This window comes from Bufo bufo, chromosome 5, assembly GCF_905171765.1.
Source record: "Bufo bufo chromosome 5, aBufBuf1.1, whole genome shotgun sequence".
Lineage (NCBI taxonomy): Eukaryota > Metazoa > Chordata > Amphibia > Anura > Bufonidae > Bufo > Bufo bufo.
Genome location: NC_053393.1, coordinates 442,673,189 through 442,687,480, shown reverse-complemented (window position 1 = coordinate 442,687,480; position 14,292 = coordinate 442,673,189).

Here is a 14,292-nt window from a genome sequence, read left to right as displayed (position 1 = left end):
AGGTAGTCTCTTTTGACAGACCTTCGATTAACATAGAGGTCTCTGCCAGTTAGATAGTCCTGTATGAACCCGTAGCCACGGGATTTGTCAAATGACAGCACCACTCCCTTTCTCCTTTCCAGGCGGGGTTGGGTGTGCGTATGCTTCTCATGTATGGTCTTGGTTAGTTCCTCATAGATGATTTTGGTCTTTGTATTCCGCTTGATAGCGGCCTCTCGGATCTCCGCCATCAGGGAGGACCATTTAAAAGATGGTTGGAAAAAGTCCCTCCACGAGCCATAGCAGGGCTCGGGTTCTTTCTCCCTTGGGCGGCAGGCGGGTTGCTCCGGTCCCGGAGCGTAGGCCGGTGGAGCCTCCTCTGGCTCTACACCAACATTAGACATCTTCGCAATTTCAGGTGCGGACATTGCAGCAACGCTCTGTTCACAATCCAACATGCTCGATCCTTCTGAGGAGAGCGATAGGGTCGCGTCAATTAGAGTAGCCAGCTCCTCCCATTGCACTGGGGAGCCGCCCCCCAGGTATTCCAGTATATGGAAGGCGGTGTCCATGCTGGCAGACATGCAAATATCCAGATAAGCCGTGGCGCCTGACCTTGACCTTCTTCCCGCTTTTTCCTCAGAAAGGCGCCAATTTTTCCCGCCTTTTCGGGATGAAGGTGACGCAGCAGTAAATTCAGCAAGCCCGGCAGCCATCTTTAGGTATAAACGCTGTCTATTCACTGACAGCAAGCAGGATTGTAAAAAGTCCACAAAACCACACTCCAATGCGGCGATTTTCTTCCTCTGTATAGCGCAATACTGCACAGCGCTTTTTAAAAGTTTTGGGTACACTTTGGGTAGAATTTTCAGTCCACAAAGTCCACTTGCATAAAACAGGCAAATTGTCACTTTGGTCACAGGGCAACTGTATAAGGCACAAAGTTCACGCTTCTTGCACTAGAAAGCGTGCGAATCCTGTTCGTGACGCCAAAAGAGAGGTGCAGCGTACTCAAGTTGTGTGCAGTAGGTGTTTCTGGGTGATGTAGTGCAATATACACTAACCTGGTACAGCTGACTCTCTGCAAGGGCAGGTATAGGTAGAAATAGTTCGTGACGCCAGTGCCAAGTAAACGGTGGCACGCCGTTTGCGGATGCAGGAATAAATTGAGGAAACGTAGTCTTAAAACAGAACTCCAACTTTAGTAGCTTTTAAGCAGAGACAATATTGGAAACGCAGTTCCTTGGCATACAGTCGATTTTGCAATTCGGTCGATGCAGGCAATTCAGTTACAGCAAGGTGATTACAGAGTGTTGAACACAGGACTTGCAGCACAGGAGCTTGCACTCTAATTCTGTCTGATCCTGGAAACATAGCATATCTTCACCAAGGCCCATTAACCTAGTTCTGGCTTTATATCCTTGGCTATAGCTTTAATAAGTACCTCCTCTGTCTTTCTGAGTACCTCTTGCTTTCCTGATCTTTGCCTCTGTCTCTCTCAACTTCTGGACACTTCCTCAGGCTCTAGAAACTTCTGAGCTGTGGTCTAGACTGGCCTTTGCTTCCCTGTCTGGGCCTTATATAAACTAGGGCTCTCTAGCTCCCTCTAGCGACTAGAAGCTGGAATGACACCCCTGCAGGCCTGTACATGCAAGTTTCACAGTAACAGGGAAATACATAACATTACATTACATGACAATTTAGAAAACTGACATATACCAACTTCTCCATAACTAAGGAGGGACGACAGCACACCAAGTGACACTTTGGTAGTGACGGGTATTACAGTTCCCGTACACTACACTGCTCCAATCAGCGTTTAGCACTACTGCTACCCTCAGAGATGACAGTGTAAAGGGTTCACAGGTTCCCTTTAAGTAAATTATTAATTCTGAAGACAAGAGGTTGAGCATAACAGCATTCCCTCTGCAGAACCAGCTCAGGGGAAATCTGACAAAGCACTGTAGGCAAACCCCCATTAATTTAACCCCTTCCCACACCATGCCTTAAATGTACTGCATGTCAGTCATCATGTTGCCACTCCATGCCCTACATTTGCAGCATAGAGATTGCACCAGCTCAGGAACTGAGCCTCTACCTTCAGCAGCGGGTGTCAGCTGTAAGATACAGCTGACACCATGCTGCAACAACAGAGTTCGGTGCTAGTGCAGATCTCAGCCATTTAACTCATTACATGCCTCTGTCTGTAACAACCGTGGCATCTAAGGGGTTTACGGAGGGAGGGGGCTCCCTTTTTCCCCAATCAGGCCCCCTATGATGCGATTGCAGGGTTCCAGTGGTTGCTGTGCCAGTTGGAGGCCTTACAAAGGCCTACAGGTCTGCCATGGATGGAAGCCTATCAGGCCCTTGGTCTGATATGCCAAGTGTCAGTGTAAAACTGGCAGGTACAATACATGGCAATAAATAACTATTACTGTGGATTGTACCAGAGATCAGACCATTGTATGTTCACGCCCTTAGTTAAAAAAAAAAATTTCAAGTAAAAAAAAATAAATAAATAACAGTTTTTCTGAATCCACTCATTTATAATTGGGGAAAAAACTACATATAATTGGTATCATTGCATCCGTAAAAACCTGATCTATAAAGGATCATGTCACTTATCCCACTCAGTGAACGCTGTAAAAAAATAAAAAAAATGAGGGAATTGCTGTTTTTGTCACCTCATCTCGAATTTTTTTTCTAAAAACAGATCAAAAAGTCATGTGTACCCCAAAATAGTACAGCCCCCTCTGCAAAAAAACAAGCCTCGTTAGTGAAGGATCCGTGTTGGGTCCATGTGTCCGTTTTCTGCTGTCTGTGTTGCATCCGTGTTTCACTGACACTGAACAGCTGAAAAATCATTTTCAAAGCATCTCTTCTTAATGATCCGTGAAACACGGATGCAACACGGATGGCATGCGTGTTGCATCCGTGGTTTTCACAGACCCATAGACTATAATGGACGTGATGGATCCGTGAACACTGACAAAATAGAGCATGCATCCGTGCTAAAAACACGGACTCACGGACCGTGCTAAAACTCTGATGTCTGAATACACACATTAAAATGAATGGGGACGTGAGCTGTCTGTGGAGAACAGCGCACCTGCGTGGAACACTGACGTGTGAATGAGGCTTTCTTCTGACGGATCAGTAGAGCAGAAAGCTGAATGGGGATGTGAACTCACCCTAATGGGTTGAATATCGGTATTGACATGGAAACTTTAAAATAGCATCACCAAAAAGTATTTTAAAATGTGTTAAACATAAAAACGTGATTTAAAGAATAGGTCATTTTCTGATGACACATTCTGTTTAAAATCCCAAAAAAAATTTACCTCCATTTTGCATTCATTTCTGTGAAACACCTAAAGGGTTAACAAACTTCCAAAATGCCATTTTAAACCTTTTTAGGGGTTCCGTTTTTTAAAATGGAGCAATTTATGGGTGACTCCGCTTCACTGGGCTGTTAATATTCAGGGTTTCACACTATTTAGGAAAGACCGGGTCAATAGAAAAGGCGGTGGCGCGTGCCTGTATGTGAGGAGCGATCTGAAGGCGAGTGTCAAAGAGGCAATTGTGGGTGAGGATGTGGAAACCTTATGGGTGGAAGTTCAAAGGGATACAAACACTGAAAAAATAATATTTGGTGTAATCTATAGACCCCCTAACATCACAGAGGAGATAGAAGTTTAACTGTATAACCAAATGGAGTGGGCTGCACGGGCTGGTACAGTGGTCATAATGGGAGATTTTAACTTCCCAGACATTGAATAGGGTCATGGTTCTGCCTCAACTGTAAGGCCTCTTTCACACGGGCGTCCCGGATTTTCTCCGGATGCGTCGCGTGTGCATTGCGGGAAAACAGCACGAGTAGGCACGCAATTGCAGTCAGTTTTGACTGCGATTGCGTTCCGATGTTCAGTTTTTTCCACGTGAGTGCAATGCGTTTTGCACGTGCTTGATAAAAAACTGAATGTGGTACCCAGACCCGAACCCGGACTTCTTCACTGAAGTTCGGGTTAGCGTTAGGTGTTCTATTAATTTTATTATTTTCCCTTATAGCATGGTTATCAAGGAAAATAATAGCATTCTTAATACAGGATGCTTAGTAAACTGTGGATTGAGGGGTTAAAAATGACATAAAATTAACTCACCTCATCCAATTGATCACACAGCCGGGATCGTCTTCTTTCAGGACCTGCAAAAGGACCTTTGATGACGTAATGCGCGATCAAGTGGATGAGGTGAGTTCATTTCTTTCTTTTTTTTTAACCCCTCAGTACACATTTTACTAAGCATTCTGTACTAATAAAGCTATTATTTTCCCTTATAACCGTGTTATAAGGGAAAATAATACAGGGAATACACTTTAATGGGGTCTGGGGATGCTTTCATCTCCTAGCAACCATGCGTGAAAATCGCACCGCCTCTGCACTTGTTTGCGGATGCTTGCGATTTTCGCACAGACCCATTAATTTCTATGGGGCCTGCGTTGTGTGAAAAACGCAAAATATAGAACGTGCTGCGAATTTCACGTAACGCACAAGTGATGCGTGAAAATCCCTGCATATCTGCACAGCCCCATTGAAGTGAATGGGTCGGGATTCAGTGCGGGTGAAATGCGTTCACCTCACCTATTGCACCCGCACGGAATTCTCGCCCGTGTGAAAGGGGCCTGAAGGGGAGAAGATTCCTCAACTTGCTGCAGGACCACTTTATGGGCCAGTTTGTAGAAGCTCCCACTAGAGGCGATGCTCTGTTGGATCTGGTAATTTGAAGAGCTTCAAATCCACATTGAGTAATTGCACTATAAAATGTATCCCTTTAGGTAACAAGTATAAACGGCTAAAATTAAACCCCCATGGCTTACAGCTACTGTAAAAAGGGCAATAAAAGACAAAAAAAGGCATTTAAAAAATGGGGGTCAGCTGTAACATATGAAGATTACAAAGGCCTTAATAAAATCTGTAAAAAGGAGGCAAAATGTGCAAAAATAGAAAACGAACAGCAGGTGGCAAAAGAGAGCAAAACAAATCCTAATAAATTCTTTAAATATATAAATGCTAAAAAAACAAGGTAGGTCTCCTAAATAAGGCCTCATGCACACGACCGTGTTTTGTTTCTGTCTCCGTTCCGTTTTTTCTGCGGATAGGATGCGGACCCATTTATTTCAATGGGACCGCAAAAAATGCGGACAGCACACCGTGTGATGTCCGCATCAGTATGTCCGTTCCGTTCCCCCCCCCAAAAAAAATAGTGCATGTCCTATTTTTTTCTAGTTTGCGGACAAGGATAGGCATTATTACAATGGATCCCCAAAAAAACGGATCTGCAGAAAAAACGGATGCCATGCGGAACGCAAAACACATACGGTCGTGTGCATGTAGCCTAACAGTAAGGCCTCATGCACATTTGCGGATAGGATGGGGACCCATTCATTTCAATGGGTCAGCAAAAATATGCTGATAGTTCATCCGTTTGTGTTCCGCGTCCGTTGTCCGTGTTTCCCTTCAGCCAAAAAAATTGTGCATGTCCTACTTTTTTCACATTTGCGGACAAGGATAGGAATTTATTACAAGGGATCTGTGGATAAAAACGGATCCTCCCAAAAAAAGGATGCCGCATCTGGTTTTTTTTGCGGACGCACAACTTACGGATGCAAAAAACAACTGTCGTGTGCATGAGGCCTAAGGCCGAGTTCACACGAATGTGTGTGACCCGTGCCCGTGCTGCGGGCCGCAATGCACGATCGCTGGCCGTAGGTCAGCCGCATCGGATCACGGACCCATTCACTTTAATGGGTCCGCGATCCGCCCGTTCCGCAAAAAGATAGGACATGTTCTATCTTTTTGCGGAACGCAACCCCACAGAAGCACTCCGTAGTGCTTCCGAGGGGTCCCGTTTTGTGCGGCCGTTCTGCAATTCCGGATTTGCGCAATGCACACGGAACTGTGGCCGTGTATTGTGGCCTCTTTCACACTACCGTATGGCTATTTCAGTGTTTTGCGGTCCGTTTTTCATGGATCCATTGTTCTGTTTTTTGTTTCCGTTGTGTTTCCGTTTCGGTTCCGTTTTTCCATATGGCATATACACTATACAGTAATTACATAGAACAAATTGGGCTGGGCATAACATTTTCAATAGATGGTTCTGCAAAAAACGGAACGGATACGGAAGACATACGGATGCATTTCCGTATGCATTCTGTTGTTTTTTTTTGCGGACTCATTGACTTTAATGGAGCCACGGAACAAGATTTGCGGCCAAATATAGGACATATTCTATCTTTGCACGGAACGGAGATACGGAAACACGGAAACGGAATGCATACGGAGTACATTCCATTTTTTTGCGGACCCATTGAAATGATTGGTCCGTATACGGACCGTATACGGAACGCAAAAAAACGGCCCGCAAAACGGAAAAAAAATATTATAGTGTGAAAGAGGCCTAAAAAAGGGGGGGGGGGTAGTCACTGAAGATAAGGAAAAGGCAGAGTTACTAAATGTTTTTTCTGGCTCTGTATATACAGAGAAAAGAGCTGATATCTGTGGTGCTGGATCCGTTAGTACATCCAGTAATATACTCAATTGGCTAAGGCCCCTTTCGCACGAGGGAGTATTCCGCGTGGGTGCAATGCGTGATGCGAACGCATTGCACCCGCACAGAATCTGGACCCATTCATTTCAATGTGCGTAGCTTTTCACACATCATTTGTGCGTTGCGTGAAAGTCGCAGCATGTTCTATATTCTGTGTTTTTCACGCAACGCTGGCCCCATAGAAGTGAATGGAGCTATGTGAAAATCGCATCCGCAAGTAAGTGCGGATGCAATGCGTTTTTCACTGATGGTTGCTAAGAGATGTTTGTAAACATTCAGTTTTTTATCGCGCGCATGCAAAACGCTTTAAAACGCATTGCACCCGCGCAATAAAAACAACGCGATCGCAGCAAAGTTGAATGACTTTGCCGGCGAAATTGCGCTTTTTTCACTGACCGCATTCGCAACGCATCCGGACCTAATCCGGACATGCTCGGCCTAACTGTAGATATGGTCCAAGCTAAGTTAGATAAGGTAAATGTGAACAAGGCTCCGGGTCCAGATGGATTACACCCAAGAGTTCTTAAAGAGCTCAGGTCAGTCATTGCTGTGCCCCTGTTTATAATTTTTAAGGATTCTCTATGGACTGGTACAGTGCCAAATGATTGGCGCAAGGCAAATATGGTGCCCATATTCAAAAAAGGATCAAGGTCTTCCCCAGGTAATTTTAGACCAGTTAGTTTACCTTCTGTCGTGGGACTCTTAAGGGACTATATACAGGAGTATGTGACTATACATAATATTATAAGTGATAACCAACATGGGTTTACCAAGGACAGAAGTTGTCAGACTAACCTGATTTGTTTTTATGAGGAGGTGAGTAGTAGCCTGGACAGAGGGGCGGCTGTGGATGTAGTGTTTCTGGATTTTGCAAAGGCTTTTGATACTGTCCCTCAGACGTTTAATAAGTAAAGTAAGGTCTATTGGCTTGGAAAGTATAGTTTGTAATTGGATGGAAAACTGGCTGAAGGACCGTGTCCAAAGAGTTGTGGTCAATGATTCCTATTTAGAATGGTCCCAGGTTATAAGTGGTGTACCCCAAGGTTCAGTGCTGGGCCCTTTATTATTTAATTTATTTATTAATGATAATGAGGACGGGATTAATAGCACCATATCTATTTTTGCAGATGACACTAAGCTGTGTAGAACGGTACAGCCTATGAAAGATGTCCACAAACTACAAGCTGACTTGAACACTCTGAGTGATTGGGCATCAACTTGGAAAATGAGGTTCAATGTGTGCAAATGTAAAGTTATGCATCTTGGTAGTAATAAATCTCTGTGCTTCATATGTCCTAGGGGATGAAGCACTGGGAGAGTCACTTATAGAGAAGGATTTGGGTGTCCTTGTGGATGGTAGATTAAATAGCATACAATGTCAATGAGCTGCTTCTAGGGCCACCAGGATATTGTCATGCATTAAACAAGGCATGGACTTCCGGGGCAGGGATGAAATACTACCACTTTACAAAATGTTGGCGCAGAATAGACTACCTCCAGACGTGGTCACAGCAGGAACAGTTTAAAAAAAGGTTTAGATGAATTCTAAAGTAAATGACATTAAGGGCTCATGCACACGACCGTATGTATTTTGCAGTCCGCAAAACACAGATCTGCAAAAAATATGGATGACACTCGTGTGCATTCCATATTTTGTGGAACGGAACAGCTGGCCCCTAATAGAACAGTCCTATCCTTGTCCGTTATGCGAACAATAATAGAACATGTTCTATATTTTTGCGGAACAGACATGCAGACATACGGAAATGGAATGCACACAGAGTAAGGCCTCATGCACACGGCCGTGCCGTTTTTTGCAGTCCGCAAACTGCGGATCTGCAAGAAACGGAAGCCGCCCGTGTTGCCTTTTCGCAATTTGCGGAACGGAACGGGCGCCGGCAATATAAATGCCTATTCTTGTCCGCCAAGCGCGGACAAGAATAGGACATGTTATATTTTTTTAACGGGGCCGCAGAACGGAGCCACGGATGCGGACAGCACACGGAGTGCTGTCCTCATCTTTTGCGGCCCCATTGAAGTGCGGCTCGGATGCGGACCCAAACAACGGTCGTGTGCATGAGGCCTAACTTCAGTTTTTTTTTGCGGACCCATTGAAATGAATGGTTCCGCATACAGTCTGCAAAAAAAAAAAAACGGAACGGACATGGAAAGAAAATACTTTGTCTGCATGAGCCCTAATGCTTATGAAAATGTGTAAAAATCTGGGTCTCACTTCCTTCTGGGATTCACGTCCCTACCTATCCCTTAGTTGAACTTGATGGACTTATGTCTTTTTTCAACCGTATCAACTATGTAGCTATGTAAAGCCAATTAAATGAATTGATCCGTAAAAAAAATAGAATTTGAAAATTTTCTTGAAAATGTGTAAAATTGCTGCAAAAGTTATAAGCTTGTTAACCTTGTCAAAAAATAAAAGTACAGTTGAACAATGATGCCAACAGAACGTGTACATATGGTAAATATGAATTATTACCTAGTTTGTAAACCATAACTGTATTAAAGGGGTTGTCTAGGAGTGGAAAAAGATGGCTGCTTTCTTCCAAAAATGGCACACCTGTTCACAGGTTGTGTGTGGTACTACAGCTAAGCATCATTCACTTCAATGGAGCTGTGCTGCAATACCATACACAACCTGTCGACATGAGAAAGTGAAAAACAGAGTTTTAGAAATATTTGCAAATTTATTAAAAAGGAAACATGAATATGTCACATGGACGTATGTATTCAGGCCCTTTGCTATGACACTTAAAAATTTGGTGCTGGCGGCCTCCCTTTTCTACACCTTGATTGGAGTCTACCTGTGGTATATTCAGTTTATTGGACATGATTTCGAAAGACACAGCCCTGTCTAATGTCTCACAGCTGACAATGCTTATCAAAAAAAAAAGCCAAGAGGAGGAAAGAACTGCCTGTTTTCACGGATGCGGTGTGGGTGGGAAACTCCACACCGAGCACAGGAGGAAAGGGGACAGGAACTAGGCCTGGAAACTAGGGTAGAGGAGAAGTTCACCTCCTAGAACAACCCTAATCCAAGTCCTGACTAACTATCAGTATGAACTGACCTCAATGGTAGGAAAGTTCATACACAGGAACCTAGAGCCCTAACACACCCTGTAGTGCCCTGGTATAGTGACAGGACTTGAGACACCCTATTCCTCCAAATGAAGGATGAACAAGAGTCTACCTCAGACCTAGATACAAAAGACAAGACAATGACCCTAAGCACACAGCCATGACAACACAGGAGTGGCTTAGGGACAACTCTGTGAATGTTCATGAGTGGCCCAACCAGAGCCCTGACTCGAACCTAATCGAACATCTCTGGATAGACCTGAAAATGGCTGTCCACCAAATCCAGGTGTGCAAACCCTGTGGGATTATACCCAAGAAGACTGGAGGCTGTAATCGCGGCTAAAAGTGCTTCAGCTACGTACTCAGTAAAAAGTCTGAATACTAATGTCAATGCAAGATTTTAGTTTTTCCTTTTTAATAAATTAGCAACGATTTCGAACATTCTGTTTTCACTTTGTCATTATGGGGTATTAAGTGCAGAATGATGGGGAAAAACTTGCATTTTTTAAATTTTAATACAGGGCCACAACATAACAAAATGTGAAAAAAGTGAAAGAGTCTGAAGATGTTCTGAATGCAGTATACTTAACCACTTCCCACACCACAATATAACTGTATGTCGAGATGTGGGCTAACTTTATACACCTCAGCATACAGTTAAGGCACATCAGTTGTGCCTGCACCATTGGCAGCAGGAGCTATAATACACAGCCTGGCTCCCGCAGCAACACTTGAAAAGTAAGCCTACTGCTTGTATTTGCACTGTGACCCACTCAAGTAAAAGAGAAATTATATTTTACTATAAACAAGTCGGCATGGTCATTGGTCTCCAAATGTTCCCCCGTTCTTACTTGCACCCTGCTGCTCACCTAACATCAAAGACACTCCAGCTACCACCAGTCAGGAGACCTCAAAATCCACGGAGTGCCCAGAGGAGAAGAAGGGTTGCGCTCCTGCAAGCACTGTATGCCTGGCCTAGGAGAGTGCTGGAGCAGGGTTAGCGACCCTGAAGACTACGTTCACCCACATTGCCACCTCCACCACTTCCATCCTCTCCAACCACCGCCAAGTTTTTCCCTGCAGGCTGGCTGGGGCACTGCATTTGATATTGAAAGTTAAAGTGGTTTTCCAAGATATGTATCTGATCAGTTGTGGTCCCAGGACCCCCCGCTCCTGTGAGCGCCGCATCCTTTTCTTTGCTTTTCCAATGCCAGTGTCATGTCATGTGACAGGTCTTGTGTCACATGGCCTAGGAACAACTCGGCCCCATTCAAGTGAATGGGCATGAGCGCAATACCAAGCACAGCCACTATACAATGTACGGTGCTGTGCTTGGTAAACTGCAAGAAGGCAGCCAGTGCCTTCTCAAAACAGCTGATCGGCGGGGGTCCCGGCTAGTCTAGTTCAGTATACAGTTCTAAACACAATACTAACAATATAAACATTATATAACTGTTTTAACTACCTATTTTGGCCTCTTTTTCCCATAAAACACAGCTCATAGTGGAATGTCTCTTCAGCTCCTGTCTCTGGTAAATAATGATTCTAGCAGCAGGAGCTGGGGGAATTCCCAGACAGGCTGTCTGTGAGGCTGGCTGTGATTGGTTAAAACTCTTGCTGTATGAGAAACTGCATATCATCAAGATTTCTATTTAAGCTGTCATTCAATGACTTTACCTTCTTGTTGTTGCAATTTAAATGTTAAATGAGTGTATACTGTCAGTGATCCACATAAAATGCTTTAAAAGTTAATGGTGTCATTAATCAAACTGATGTAAAGTAGAGCTGGCTTAGTTGTCTATAGCAACCAATCAGATTCCACTTTTCATTTTGCAAAGGAGCTGTCAAAAATGAAAGCTGGAATCTGTTTGGCTGCTATGGGCAACTAAGCCAGTTTTACTTTACACCAGTTTGATAAATGATACCATAACTGTGTAAGAGCGAGTAGCTTATGGTACCGGTCTGCTCAATGTTATACAGCATTACACTGTCTTGCTGTGTATAGACAGTATTGTTACCAGCCTTATTTGTCATACTGGTGGTGAGCATGGGATTATAGATCATACAAAAACCCGCATCCAAACTTCTTACCAATACAACTGAAATAAATAAATAAATAAATAAGACACGTGGACACCTTATATGGTGGAAGATTTTGGCCACGACCAGCTTTATTAAAGAACAGCTTAAACCAAATAAACATTAAACCATGTACCAATATAACCTTTATAACCACATAACGGCCCAGCCATAAGCTCGGACCATCCAGCTTAATACCATAGATTAGACCAGCCATAAGCTCGGCCTAAATACCCGAATAACTCGTCCGCTCACCATTTCAGTGAGCGACTTTACCCCTCCTTCTAATAAAGCAGTCGTGACAATATCGCAAAATTGGGCTGGCGGGCGGGTGCAGCTCCACACTTGCGGCTTGGCTGACAGCTGGATCACTGACAGCCACCGCAATATATACACAGGCAGACCCCATCCCCACAAATCAACACCCAATGCCCTAACTGTTGCTGGGCATCAACAATTAATCTGCCCAGCAACCGTCCTCTATAGGTACCCTAACTAGCCAATCCCCAACCCTTGACCTCCCCCCAGCAACACTGGCTAAATTTAGCCACCCTGGCCACCACTTTCGGCGGGAAAATCTCCCACCAAAACCTTACCTAATGACCTTGTCATGATCAAAATCCCATGCGGATCCTTCCATATTAAATTTCAGGATCCTAACATAGGATTATAGATCATACAAAAACCCGCATCCAAACTTCTTACCAATACAACTGAAATAAATAAATAAATAAGACACGTGGACACCTTATATGGTTAAACAGCTTAAACCAAATAAACATTAAACCATGTACCAATATAACCTTTATAACCACATAACGGCTTAGCCATAAACTCGGACCATCCAGCTTGATACCATAGATTAGACCAGCCATAAACTCGGCCTAAATACCCGAATAACTCATCCGCTCACCATTTCAGTGAGCGACTTTACCCACCGGACCAGACCGACTAAGCAGGAGGCATGGGCCCCCCCCCCCCCCACCCATAGCTGCTTCTATCATAGCCTGAAAGCCCAAATTAAAAATATCAAGTCCAATGGCCGACAGATGAACACCATCAGAGAAATACAGGCCGGGCAAACCTCCCTCCAAGTCCACATGTCGATACGAGAAACCCCAAACCAAGGGCATACATTTTGCCATGACTCTGTTGATGCAAATGCTAATCCTATCCAGATATTTCAGATTCGCACAAGACAGCCATACTAGCCGCGGAACCATCTCTGAAAAAACTAATCGTGACACCGGAAACAATCGCCGCATCCGAACCAAAGTACGTTTCATGCTGAAAGCTAACTCCATGGTCCCAAGCTTCCCCACGTCATTGCCACCAGCATGAAGAATAATAATATCAGGGTCTGGATACAACGAACACATCTCCAAAATTACATCAATAATACTCTCCCAGCGCAGTCCTCTGACACCATTCCAATGGACTCTAACATCATCTGTAGACCATGACAAGTTATCACCGTACGACCTTCCTGAAGCTCTTCGCTGGGCCCAATGAACGAAAGAATGGCCGACGATCCATACGGTGATGCCTTGGAAACCTGAGAAGACAAACAACATTAGAGGGCATCGGGAAACGGACGAACATACATCTTAAAGCGATTGGAGGACCATCTCCCAATCCTCTTAATCACTGAAGCGCCCAAACCGAATTGAACTGCTGTGGATGCGGCTCCGATCCTAAAGGAATGTGATGTAAACTGAAAATCTTCCAAACCCAATACAGTAAGACATTTACACAAAACCCTCCGAAACTGATATTGTGTTAAAGGAGAAAAATCCTGATGAACAAAAAACAAAGAACCACCGACTGGTCTGCACTCCCAAAAACGCGATAGCATACTCACCGGGCAGAGATCACCTGACCTGACCCTACCCACCCGAATCCAAGAACCTTGTTCAGCCTGATCCGTCTTAGTAGTAGGAAGGAAAAATAAAACATAGTTAGCATGAACGTGCACATTAGCTAGCAACAACCCTAAGCCAGACCTGCCGCTCTTTGGCAACAGCTCGCTTATCCTGAAAGCCCCAAAAAACATGCACAAAAATACAGTAGAAAAAAGCAGAGACTCATAATCACTGATACAAACCACAGCTGTAGCTTCACACAAAGCAACCAATAAATCAGGGGAGATAGGACACCTGCTGTCAGAAGAACAATTACCTCTCTTATAACCCTTCAACATCTGCTTCACCATAAAAAATTCCAGAAAAGAAGGAACCCCCAGAATCCTAAGAAAAAATGAAACACCGGACAAGATCCTAACTACCGTGGCATGAGCTAACCTAATCTTAAAGAGAGACAGACAAAATGCTAACGCTGAAACCTCATTACTCACAAAGGGAGACCCACCTCTACCTTCCACAAAACGACACCAACGACTCCACGAACGGACATAGTCTGACCACGTCGCTGGGGCTACTGACGACTGAAGATACGACATCCCTAGGACCAGATCAGATTCCACAGATGTGGAGGGCACACTTCCCCTTCCACATCGGCTCCCGCCGCCAATGAGCG